The following is a 12,307-nucleotide window of genomic DNA, read 5'->3' as shown; positions in this document are numbered from 1 at the left end:
TTAGGACAGACTCTTCTTTTGATGCGTCATTACTGGTTACTGTTTGTTAAAACCCTGCACTGCATATAAATTACTGCTTTAAGTTGTAATCTATTCTAAAGGCAGAGTGGGCTGGGAGTTGGGGGAGACAATTCATTTGCCTGCTTTGCTGCTGTGCACCATCCATCACACAAGGATGCCTTGCTTCAGATGACTAAAAGTTAACAACTCCTGTGCAGTAAACAGTCCCCATTCTGCATTAAATCTGCATAACCTACTTGTATTAAAATGAGGTATAATCAGTATACCATTTTTTAGTGTTAGGGTGTTCTGTTCTGTTATGTGTCACAGCCTACAATGTGGATCACAGTGTCAACAAGCAGGTCTGAACCCAAACAGGATGCAAAGGTTACATTGTGACAATCAATTGGGGTTCGTACTGCTGCACATAACCATGTAGATAAGCTGACCATTTCAAGTTTGTAATAATTGGACATGATTTCAGAGTAAAATAAAATAAATAACTCTGTATTTACCTAATTAAAATGCCAAACAAAATGCTTTAAAGGAATTCTTAGGTTTCACAAGATGAGAACTGAGGAAAAGGTGATTCCGATTTTGTCATTATTTTTCTGATGCACAGTTTAGATAGAAGCAGAAGGCCAGAGATGTGTCTGGAAGCAGGCAAAAAGGTGAGTCACATTGTTTTAAACAGGGAGACTTTCAGTCCATATGCAGTTAGACATACATTGAACATCAGACTCCACATCATGTTTTCAATAAAGTTGTAGCCTGACAGAAGTCCTGTGGTGAGCATGGTCATCAAGAGCGGATGGTTTAAGAGTTAATTATCCTCTGAGTCAGTGTGCTCAGACACATTTCCCAGAGTCAGTGTGCTCATACACATTTCCCAGAGTCAATGTGCTCAGACACATTTCCCCAAGTCCGTGTGCTCAGACACATTTCCTGAGTGTCAGTGTGCTCAGACACATTTCCCTGAGTCAGTGTGCTCAGACACATTTCCCCGAGTCAGTGTGCTCATACACATTTCCTGAGAGTCAGTGTACTCAAACATGTTTCCTTTAGTCAGTGTGCTGAGACACATGTCCCTGAGGCTGCAGTACATGTAAAGGCAATCATGCTTGATAATCATAGCTGGGTCCCCTTTTCCATACGCTATCATTCTGCCAAATCATGTTTACAGGGAAGCACTGAGTCAACCAGGTTGGCTCTCTTGTACAACATCTGCTAAGGCTTTTGATAAAAACATGAAATATGAATTTTTTAAATCAGTGGGAATCCCCGGTGGAACATGGATATATCATCTATAAACATACACAGAAAGAAGAGTACTTGCCTGGACAGTTAGCTCAAGTTTGCACTGGTTTAGTGCCTCAGAGATCGATACTCCTTCCCCTGCTCTTTCTCATCCTACTCTGTGGTGATCTGAGATTAAATCTTTGTTTGACCATATCTAATTTTCAGTTTATGCTTCATGGGCTCCCAAAACCAGCAAATCCAAGTCTGGAGGGAATACTCTATACCCAAGAGTACATACAAAATAAGGGAGGTTACCCATCAGTATTGATGAGCCTCCTCTCACTCATACCTTTTCATAATGAAATTAAATAGAACTTAAAGAAGGACATGGGTTAATATAACCCTGAATTTCTGTACCCATTACAACTTTTTCTTTAAGCATCCATCCAGGCTAATAAGCATATATATCCTAGTATGCCTTTTGATTGTTAAAATGAATCAACTTTAGCATTTAATAACATTATAATTTGTGTAAATCACATACATCTTGAATACATGTGTGACTGCAGCATGTCTGTCTCACCAGCCCCTGTCAGAGTCTATCCTTGGGCTAGCAGCTCTTCTTCCTGATCACTACACTCCGCAAGTAAAAACATTTCCCTTTTATTAGGCAGCAGGGCTCCTCTAGGACTTCTGGAAGAATGCCTCACTCTGACAGTGTCAAGCTACCATTGAGCCAGACATGTGAGTGGCACCCAGACCTCTTTTGTGTTAACCTGAGACCTACAGTATCGTCTCAGAGACACACTGCAATTACGCATTGGGATCCTGTTCACCAGGGCTGGGTCAAAAAACATTCTCTTTATGTGAGTCCTTCAAGCAGAGCAAGATAATTATAGCTTTTTAAAGAAATGAAACGTGAGAGGCAATAGTTACAATCACTCCTGAGCTGCTGACAATAAAATAATTGGAATCCTGTGTAATTTCAGATGCTGTAATGAGACACCCTTGCCTGGCTTATCCTGCCTGCAAGTCTTTTGTATTCAGTCACACCAGTTACAACTAAAGGGCTGTGTCCACCTTCTTGATGTAAGTTTAGCTGTTTAAAAGCAGCCTTCTTGACGACAAGTTTCACGCGGTAACAAGATCTAAAAAGAACACATTAGTATTTGGTATAGATTTATTTATATTTCTCTGTAATTTTACAACCTTGCACAGTTTATTAGGGCAGTTTCAGGTTACCCTTCATCGGCTGGCTGTGTAAAAGACAGTGGTGTATGGCACTGTTTCGAAGAACAAAGAGATGCAGAGATGGTCAGCCTCCTGTCAAAAACTCCCTCCACAAAAGCAGCATCAATACAAAATAAGTTGGGACTGAGTAACTTCAGAGTGAGCTTTCACACAGCACAATTTCAGCCTGCTTAATACAATCACAAACCTTTCACAGAGCTATTGTCTATGGAGGTGTCCAAGCACCCTAAAGTGTTTGATCCCTCATATATTTCATACAAGGACAGGCAAGTCAGTATTTTATACATAGCCCCCGATGAGCATCCTTCCTGTAGCCAATACTGTTGTCAAGTTTTGCCTTTTTTAAAATTTCTGTAACTCACTACTATTTTTATTAAATAACTGGCTGTCAAAGGATATATTTTCTACACTTTAGTAGTAGGCTTCTTGCTGTCAGCAGCGTATTGTTTGTTTCTTTGCTAAACTGATCGCTCATTTCACACACCTGCATATAGATGACAGAAAAACAAACCAGTGTTTTTATTTTGTAGATTATATGGGGTGCATTACAGCTATGGCCAAAAGTTTAGCATCACGCCCTATAGAATTAATAATGTTATGCTGACATTTTGTAATTACATATCGCTTTGTAGTTTTCCAAAAACTGAAAATTGTGACATTTCGAAATCTAACATGATATACTGTACTACTATTGCAGACTTTTGAGATACCATTTTGTAGTTTCTTACATTGCATGATGTTAAATAAAACATTTAAATTATGTTCATAAAGTTGTTTTTTTCTAACCTAATATTCTACTAGGTGATGCAAAACTTTTGGCCATAGATGTAAATTGTATTAGAGTACATAACCTATGGTGTGGTACTGACAACTACTGTACCTTGTAGTGCAGACCAGTCCTGAGTGTCCAGGTGAACATGCACAGCGGTGCCGTGCCGCTACTGTCTGGCTTGGCCTTTAGAGAACACTTTGGCTATAAGAACACTTTGCTTATTTCCCAAGGGGTGTTCTCTTAGTCGGAGACTACTGTATTATTAATTTTTTTTCCTCATTTCTTTATGTAACGGATTCTCATGCAAATGGTCAAATTCAAGGGAATTTATAGGATACTGACAGATACTCTGACAGTGTTTCAATGCAGTGAAGGTGTCTCAATCTCTACACTTAAACTACCTCCAGAGTTGATTTAGAGACACATTCAAATATGTCTGCATAGAGCCAGCATAGGCAGTTCACAGACAAAAATGCAGCTCTAGCCTGTACTGAGCCGCCATATCCGTTCTATGTGAATGGGGTAACAGTGATCCTTTAATATAGATTTTTTATGTCAATGATATCCAGAACTGTGTGTAATGTTGAAACATATACTATGGATGAGCTCAACACCTCAGACTTCACCTCAATTTCTATATGATTTTGGCAGATTTTAGAGTGGTTATAGCTAACAAAATAAAATAAAAACCATAAAACCTACCTCTTTTGCACTTTCATTCATTAAATGGGTCTCAAATGTCCTTGCTTGCTTGCTTGCTTGGCCATTTCAACTATAAGGTGAAATTGTCCCCATACCTTCCATGGCTTATTTCCTGTCATTAACCAACCAGCTGCTTCCCTTTCTGACTGACATGTCAGTAATCTACTTTAATCCAGAACAAACTGCTGAGGTACAATGTCCCAGGAAATACAACTGTAAAGGGCCATTCACGCCAAACGTGGTGCGCATGCCGCTTTCTTGCGTGTCGCTCTGCAGTTCTTGCAGACCACTGTTCACATCGAACACAGCAGGGGAACATCAGTGGACAGAAGACACAAAGCTTAGTAAAAATAAAATAAATATATATATATATATATATATATATATATATATATATATATATATATATATATATATACACGGAAGGGCAGGGAGGGGGTTAATATCCTCCCTGCCAAAAACATGTGAGAATGCACATTTGTTGTTTTTTGTGTTAATTGGTTAATTATTAGTTATCCCCTTCACCTGGTGTTCATTGTAAATTAGAGTCAGGTGCAGGGTATTTAAAGGAAGCAGCCAGTGTGCTCAGGGCTGCTGTGTGAAGAGCCTGGTTGATTCTGCTTTGAACTGTAAGAAAAGGTAATGTGTAAAAGCCTTTTTGTGTGTTATGTCATGTAAACAGCTCAGCTGTCCTGTGCGTTAGTCAGGGACCTGCTACGGTGTAGTTAGTGTTCATAAGAGCTAGGTGTTTATTTGGTGTTTATTTTGTTTTGAGTGTTCATTAAAAATAGTGCACATGCGCTTTTGAAAACTTCAATTTCTGTGTGCTGGGTGCTGTTTTAAAGGGGCAACGAACTGTAGTGCATTGCAGCTCGGTTACAATATATATAATTTCAAGTAATGTGCTAAACATTATAGATATAGATATATATTTTTTTTTTTTTTTTTTTGGTTTTAATAAACACTTTTTAATAAAACTTTAATTTTTAACTCCCCCCGCCCCCCCCCCCCCCCCCACACCATGATAATCCCTCCACAATTACCAAAAATATCAGGCAATTGTGTTAAATAAAATTTAATTATGTTGCTTTTAAACGAAAATTTTCTTTTTGAGTTTTGTCTGGTTTGCTGAGTAAGACAAAGACTCAGCATGTGTCTGTCGGCCTCATTATCCGTAGTATTGACGTAAATATAACTCGTAATATGTGTTTGTTTTTACGTGACCATCATATCAAATCACTTTTTTTTTTTTTTTTTTTAAGGGGAGACGGACAGTAAAGGCAGGAACAATCAGTGGTACTGGGCATCTAACATTACAATACCTGAAACAATGAACAGCAAACAAAAAAAGATAATTGTGATTACCCTGTTCTACCGGAGAAACAAAAAAATATAATGTAAGGGTCCATGACATCACAAAGAAAAGAAATATCATCGGCTGATACAGGAGCTCTGGTTTGATGAAGGCAGATTTCAGACCCACGTGATGTTGTGTTATACAACTCTGGAAAAGCACTACGTGTACCCCGCACCCCTCTGGGTAATCGAGTCATGGTGGAAGGCCAGTCATTTGCCTGCAAGCCTCCTACAGTTTGTAACTCAATGGCCAGAAAAATAGTTGATGGGCTTACATTTGTAACATTGTAACCAATTGTCAAAATGCTCTGCACCTTTATGATAAATATACACCATTTCAACATTTCTAACCACTTAAATCTCTCGCTCCCAGTCGATTAAGTCACAGACCATACACTGATTTCAGTATTATACAAACCCTGTCGTCTCGTCCTGGTTACTGTAACGTGCTTAAAGTAGAGCCATTGAGAAACTCGGAAGAAGCCTGGAATAAAATTGAGATAAAGGATGGTTGATTTCTGTACTTTGGCACCACCTGGTGGATATTTTTCTCCTGCTTCCTCCATTATACAGTAGTCATGTTATATAGGCATGTGCATAGAGTATGTATACAGTGCCACCTACTGTAGCTTATACAGTAGACTGAAAATCCAAATCTCCAACTTTTACACCTAATGACCATTTTCAGCATAAAAGTAATCATAAATTAGTAAAACAGACACCTCACTCCTTAATTATAAGCTTTAAAGGTCTATATGGGTGTGTGTGTGTATGTGAAAGTAAATAATTATTTGTTCCTAGTTTTGTAACATTAAGTAAAGTGGCTCACTGAGAACATGGAACAAATAGTTATGTCGAAATCACAAGATAAATTATGACAGATCTCAACATAATGAGATCATTTATAGTGTCATCTCATCATAATGTGTCTCTTTGAAATGGAAAGCAATACACTGTGCCGTATGATTGGTATGCAAAACCTTAATCAACACCATAATTTCAAAACAAAAAGCTTTTTAAATGTACAATACTACTGTATTTAATGAATTTACCATTTGTGATATACAGAGGTATTTCATGCCCACGTGACTTGAGGTAGTTTTGGAATGTATTGTAGCAATATTTACTCTGTTATCAACAGGATTCTTGCATAGAGACAATCTCTCACTGTCTTGCTCTGCTGAGCCTTGATGTAAAATAGTTCTAAAAACACAATGTGTCTGCTCTATACTTTGTATTTAAAGTGGACAATATAATCAGAAATATGTTCTCTGTTTAGATTTGTGGAATTCTTACAAAGATGTTCTCAATATTTGATTGGAATGCTGAGACATGTACAGCTCTGGCCAAAATTTTCGCATCCCCCTATAGAATGAATTCATTTAGCTTCAGAAAGTCGAATGAAACCTGCTGAATAATGTTACATCAATATATTGAATGCTATACCTCTTTGTAGTTTTCCCGTATACTTAATGAATAACTGATTAAAAAGGTGACACTTCTAAATCCAAAATGAAACACTATACTACTATTATGGCTTTTTTTTGTAGTTTCTTTGATTACATGATGTTAAATAACATTTTCATATTGTTTATTTTTTAAAATTGTCTCAATCCTAAAACTCTAGGTGATGTTAAGCTTTTGGCCATAGCTGTACACTACAATTAGTAAAAACTGTGTTACCCATCACCTGCTCTTTCCAGCCAGTCCCCAGAAGATTTCAGTATTAGAGCATTACGGGAGAATGAGAGAGGAATCACGAATAAGAAGTCACAGATGTCCAATACATTTCTCAGCCAGTTAATCTAGGTTTCCCTGTTTTCAGGATGTTAATTCCAATTTTGTACTGTACCGTCAAACTGCTGCATGTGCTGAGCGAACTGTAATTTTTGTATTGTTTTGAAACTTTATAGTAGTGAAGGCGAATGCTCAGCCTGACCTGTTTTTTTTTTTTGTTTTGTTTAAACATTTGTTTGAGCCCTCCTGCCGTGTTTATGTTTTGGGGATTTTTTTTTTTTTTGTTAAAGTGCACAACAGCACTTTACTGCAGCTTCTGTCCTTAATTCTTGTCACAGAAGGTTAGACAAAATATTACCAGGACTCTCAGTTGAGGGGTCAGGGAATAGCTGCATGGTTTCCCTTTTGTCCCTATTTTTGCCACTTTCGTGGAAGTGTTATCTGGTCTGTAAACAAGCTGGCTGTAGGGTGACGTCAGGCCATAAAGGAGTACACAGACAAGCAATACTGGAATGGAAACTGAGATGCTGTGGTGCTCAGTGCGTTTACTAAGTGAAACAAATAAAAGATTTAAACAAAAGAACAGGACATGGCGCTTGAGGCTAAAATAAACAGACAAACAAAAAGGATTAACACTAAACAAACACCGGACGAACAGACAAACAAACATGGTGAGTCTGAACAAACACACAAGTATTATGCTGGTCCTTTCAGCACAAAATAGCAATTGTATGCTTTAATTTAATTTACTTTACTTTATATTATCTCCTTTTCCACTCACCGAACACACAACCCTGAGTGAGTGCTTCGTACATCTATACAAACAATTGTGCTGGGATTCAATTATCAATTAATTATTCACTTGAATCCCAGCACATTAACTAATCTGTGCACTCCTGTGCTCACATATCAGTACCCTTTTACTTTGCACGTGAAGTGATTTGTGCAATCCTCGTGCCTAAATACAAATTACACTTTATATCATCTGTGCTCATAACCCACTTTATACCCAGTGCACTTTACAATACACCAGCATTAACACAAACAAGCAACATATAACACAAAAATACACACAGGGGTGGGGCACCTTGCCACAGGTCCCAGACAGAAAAGGTTTGGCAGTGCCTTGTGAAATTCAACAACTGCTCTCCAATTTGGCATAACTCTATTGAATATGTCAGTGGTTTGCTTCCATAGCTTGTTCTTTCAACAAGAATATTTATTTAATTAATTTATATTTGTATAGAATCTAGTTTGCTTAATGTTGATGGCGATGCAAACTTATAACCTTTTTTTTTGTAACTACAGAAAAACAAGGCCAGAGTCCATAAAAGATTTTTTTTTGCAAGATTATCAATATTGATCTTAAAATCGAGACTACTATCCAACCAGATACTTACAGTTACCAACTATCTCAATAACTTTGTTATCTAAAGTAACTAAAGATAATTATTTAGTAGCATTTGTCCTTGTAGAAGAAAATGCCATAGCTTTTGTCTTATTAGAATTTAAAAGAAGCTTTAGATTAATTAAGGCTTGTTGAATGTAATCAAAATCAGCCTGCATATTATTGATTGTGAATGATTAGGGAGGGATTACATGAGCATAAAATAGTATCACCTGCATAAAGATGGTACTTGCAGTGTGTAATGTTATCACAGATGTTACTAATATATAGGGTAAACAATAACAGGCAGAGAATAGATCCTTGAGGAACACCCTTATTTAACAAAACAGGATTTGTCATCATATTTGCATGTTTGACAATCTGTGATCTGTTAGTAAGGTAATTTTGAAACCATCCAGCTGCTCGAAATCCAATACCAGCACGTAATAATCTTTTATTGAGTAATGCACGATCAACCATATCAAAGGCCTTGGAAAGATAAACGGAGATAAACATGTTGATTTTTTTTATCCAGTCATTTTGATATCATTCATAACTTTCAATGCTGTGGTCACAGTATTATGACCTGACCTAAAATGTTTAAAATGTTGTTTGCTTCCAAGTAACATGTCAGTTGATTACTGAATATAGATTCCACATTTTTTGCCAAAACTGACAAATTGGAAATTGGTCTGTAATTGTTCATGTCAGATGGATTTCCAGCTTTTAAGAGAGGAGTAACACAGGCCGACTTCCAGACATTAGGCAGTTCATTTGACTCAATTGAAAGATTATAAATATAAGTAATAGTACAGCAGCTATTTTTTATAAAAACGGATCAACTCAAGAAAGAGATTTTATAAGTAAATCAGCTCGAGAAAAAGATTTATAATAGGTAAATAAACTCGACAAAGAGATTTATAATAGGAAAATCAACTCGAAAGATTTTTTCTTCTAACAAAGAGTTTCTCGTAAACTTTGTTAATTTCTTCTTGAAGAAATCTTCTTTAATGTTATTATTCATTTCCCTTCATACTATTATTATGTAATATACTTAGAGCCCTAAGCTTTACCCTGTATTGTAACACTGTAAATTCTCTAAATGCCATGGCTCTGCAATATGCTTGGGTGTACCCTTCTGTATGAGTTCTCTTGGGAATAGCGCTCCTCCCTTGCTGTGCAATTTTTATTTTGTTTATGGCCTACTAACAAAGCTGTTATAATGGCATCCCTATGTAAGCTGCGGATACACACAATGGAATGCATCCAGTGAAAAAAAGGCCAAGCGATTGGCAGTGCAGTGGGAAACGTTGAATGTGCTGGTTTTTGTCATTCAATTAGAATATGCATGAACAGTCTCTCCTACACAACAATGACACCAGCACCAAGGCTACGGCTGTACTGGATCAGGGGCCAAACATATTTAAAGATAGTTGTATTTTTAAAGAGAAAATGCTGGGCAGAAAGCCACAAGTTTATCTTAGCATTTTAACAAACGGTTTGCCATTAAAGGCTCAGCAGCCCTCTCAGTTCTCTGAATTACTGTCTGGGAGTTCACATCACGTATTACAGTTACTTAGTAGCACACATTCCTAAGGAGCTTTAATATATTAATAAAAGGCCCTTTGAGACAAAAATATGTTTACAACTCCTATTAAAAGGTGAAAGGCACGGGTGAGTTTTACAAACCTGGAACAAGACAACCCAATCACACTGCTTAAATAATGTACGACCTTCATATTTTGAAAACATAATTGTCAATGAAGGGAATGGCAATCACATGGTTTCAATGCATGTTGGTTGTGCATTATGCAGGCAGAGTGGATGGGGTATTAGTAATATAATCCAAGGTCTCCTAAAGCAGGCTTGTCCAATAGAAATCGTTGATTAGCCACAGATGTGGCTCTGGCGACACCGTTTTAGCAACATGCACACATTTTTGTAGAAGAATGCGTCAAGCACAGTAGTTCATGAACTGTAGTAGCAGTAACATACATCTACCACAGAGTGATAGAGTATCATGAAAAAGCAGATTACCACAATGCAGCTCTTTAAAATTACACACACACACAGTACATCCACGATAGCCCTGCCTTGGGAAAACTACTACAGCAAAGAACAAAACTCCTGGCTTTCCTTATTCTCTAGTTCCCCTAAAGGTACCTTCAAATGTCATTTTTGACAGGGTAACTGGCCCTGAAATTACTTTCTGCTAGACACATACACGTGAGTGAGGGCAGTGTAAACAAATGTTTTTTCATTCACACTCGCCTGTAGTCTAAATGCGCATAATTGTCCGAACTGCATCAAATAAGTGTCTGTACTATATACATATCCTTGTAAATGTCTCATGTATTATTTACTTCTATAGCATGTGGTCAAAATGAAGAGTATGGTCTCCACAAATGGAAAACATACTTTGAAAATGTTTGTTTTAAAAGCCCTGCTTTTCTGGCTGGGCCTTCCTATTCATGTGACTTGGAGGCTACGCATAAATGCAGGCAATTCCAGCTCATGGGAGAGCCCACTGACTAGTGGAACACAGAAATGGCAACAAACTACTGTATTACTGCCTGTATTGTTAGTTTAATTGCTGGTGTAACAGGCAGTGTTGTGTGATACATTTTTTACATATTACAGACGTGCATACTGATAAATCCTCTACTGATCACTCGTTTTATCACCAAACTCCTCAATAATGCGATCCAAGTCATTATTTAATAATATAACATCTCAAAAAGCTCTGCAAATGTCTGTGATAGTCTTTGAGCACTGGATGCAGAAGCAGCTACCTCCTTTGTTATGTCAGTGTTAACTCTGTATGGATGGGGCTATGAGATACTGAACTGTGCTGAGAGGGATAATCAGGCCCTTGAAATTTACTTGTACCCTTCTCCTGCTCTGTGCTTCTCTACCACTTTATTCCTGCCTTGTTTCAAAAGCTGCTTGGTCTTCATGGTTGCTTGTTTGATCACTATGTGAGTTGCAGCTTGAAAGTCTTTATATACCTGAGGGAAATTATCTACAAGTTAAACCACTTTGAGTACAAACAGGCTAAAACCATTTCACTCATTTTGTGACCTTTCAAACAAATCATTTGCACCTCAACTGATTTAGGGCTGTAGTAGCAAAGGGTTTGAATACTTATGCAACTGAGATTAATCTGTTTTTCTCTGTAAATATGACTTACAGTATTTATATTCTATATGCATTTTTTTTTTTTTTACTTTATCAATGTGGAGTAGTTTGTGTAGATTCTACATGTAAAGTCTAAATTGAAAGAGTCGTGGAGTATGCTCAGGGGCCAACAAAATATGAAAACTTTGCAGGGGGGTGAATACTTCTGCAATCCACTGTATATCCAGGGGTGTAGCTAGGAATAGATTCAAATTTTTGTCTAATAAAAAAAAAAAAACCTGCATGTCCTGTTCATGAAGCCCGGAGACTATTAATGCAAACTGCAACGCAATATGAGACATGCATTTGGTTCACTGCTACTGAAGTTAATGCTGAGACGGGTGACACTGTTGCTACAACTGTAACTGGTAAGACTGGTGCTGCCACTGCTGGGACTGGTAAGTGTGCCTCGGCTGCCTCAGTGTAAGCTACACCCCTGAAAAAACACATTGCGAAAAAATGCCAAGTTATGAAAAGGGACAAGCCATTTAAAATGGAGATATCAAAAACACAAGCCAAGTTTCAAGAAACCATTGGGGCAGCCATGCCCAGCACCAAGCAAACAGGCACAATTGTTCCTACTAACTTGTATTTTTCATAGGTTTGATCTGCTTTTATTGTGCCTGAAAAACACAAACCAAGTTTGTTTCTATATAACTGATTACTGACCAAAATGTTTAATTCTC

The sequence above is a fragment of the Polyodon spathula genome, chromosome 16 (assembly GCF_017654505.1).
Source record: "Polyodon spathula isolate WHYD16114869_AA chromosome 16, ASM1765450v1, whole genome shotgun sequence".
NCBI lineage: Eukaryota > Metazoa > Chordata > Actinopteri > Acipenseriformes > Polyodontidae > Polyodon > Polyodon spathula.
The sequence above is the reverse complement of the archived record's forward strand: the minus strand, read 5'-3'. Positions refer to the sequence as shown.